This window comes from Carlito syrichta, unplaced genomic scaffold (genome assembly GCF_000164805.1).
Source record: "Carlito syrichta isolate Samal-C Ts95f unplaced genomic scaffold, Tarsius_syrichta-2.0.1 Scaffold237205, whole genome shotgun sequence".
Lineage (NCBI taxonomy): Eukaryota > Metazoa > Chordata > Mammalia > Primates > Tarsiidae > Carlito > Carlito syrichta.
Genome location: NW_007181301.1, coordinates 1 through 958, shown reverse-complemented (window position 1 = coordinate 958; position 958 = coordinate 1). Strand labels below are relative to the sequence as shown.

Below are 958 nucleotides of genomic sequence, written 5' to 3'. Positions count from 1 at the left end.
TTTTTAACCACTATTTTTCCTATTGGCTTGTGCATTGTATTTAAAGTTGTGTTTAAATTGATGGGGAAAACAAGAAAACAAGAAAGCAAAAGAATGCTTGAGATTATAGAGGCATGGAAGGTTTCTCCTTTTTGTTTTTTTTTTTAAGAGACCTAAATTTGGCCACTGACCACACTCTTCCTTCAGTGACAGACATGGCACAGCAGATGGCAATACAGCTGCTGCTCCTTCCAGTGTAGGCGGCCGGCGTGTGGGGGAACCCCATCCAGGACTTCGCGGACCCTGGACTGAACTTCTCAACGTCTGCAGGGACGCCAAGCACCACAAGGAAAAGCCAAGCCCGGAGGACAAGCTGCATGAGCAGTGCAGTCCCTGGAGAAAGAATGCCTGCTACTCCACCAACACCAGCCTGGAAGCCCACAAGGACATTTCCTACCTATACAGATTCAACGGGGACCACTGTGGTGAGATGGCAACTGCCTGAAAACGGCACTTTATCCAGGACAGCTGCCTCTACAAGTGCTCCCCCGACTTGGGACCCTGGATCCAGCAGGTGGACCAGAGCTGGCGCAAAGAGCGGATACTCAATGTGCCCCTGTGCAAGGAGGACTATGCTCTTGGTTCACTTTTTAACCACTATTTTTCCTATTGGCTTGTGCATTGTATTTAAAGTTGTGTTTAAATTGCTGGTGGGAAGACTCTCACACCCCCTACACCTGCAAGGGCAACTGGCAAAAGGGCTGGAACTGGACCTCAGGAAATAACGAGTGCCCAGTGGGAGCTACCTGCCACCCTTTCCATTTCTACTTTTCCACACCTGAGGCCCTGTGCAATGACATCTGCAGCCACTCCTACAAAGTCAGCAACTACAGCCGAGGGAGTGGCCGCTTCATCCAGATGTGGTTTGACCCTGCCCAAGGCAACCCCAGTGAGGAGGTGGCAAGGTTCTACGCTGCAG

The 958-nt window shown here is 50.5% G+C and overlaps 1 pseudogene; it reads left to right on the top strand.

Annotated features, from left to right (window-relative positions):
* The first annotated feature begins 194 nt into the window (after positions 1 to 194).
* LOC103253552 lies at positions 195 to 951 on the top strand (annotated as a pseudogene).
* The last annotated feature ends 7 nt before the right edge of the window (positions 952 to 958 follow it).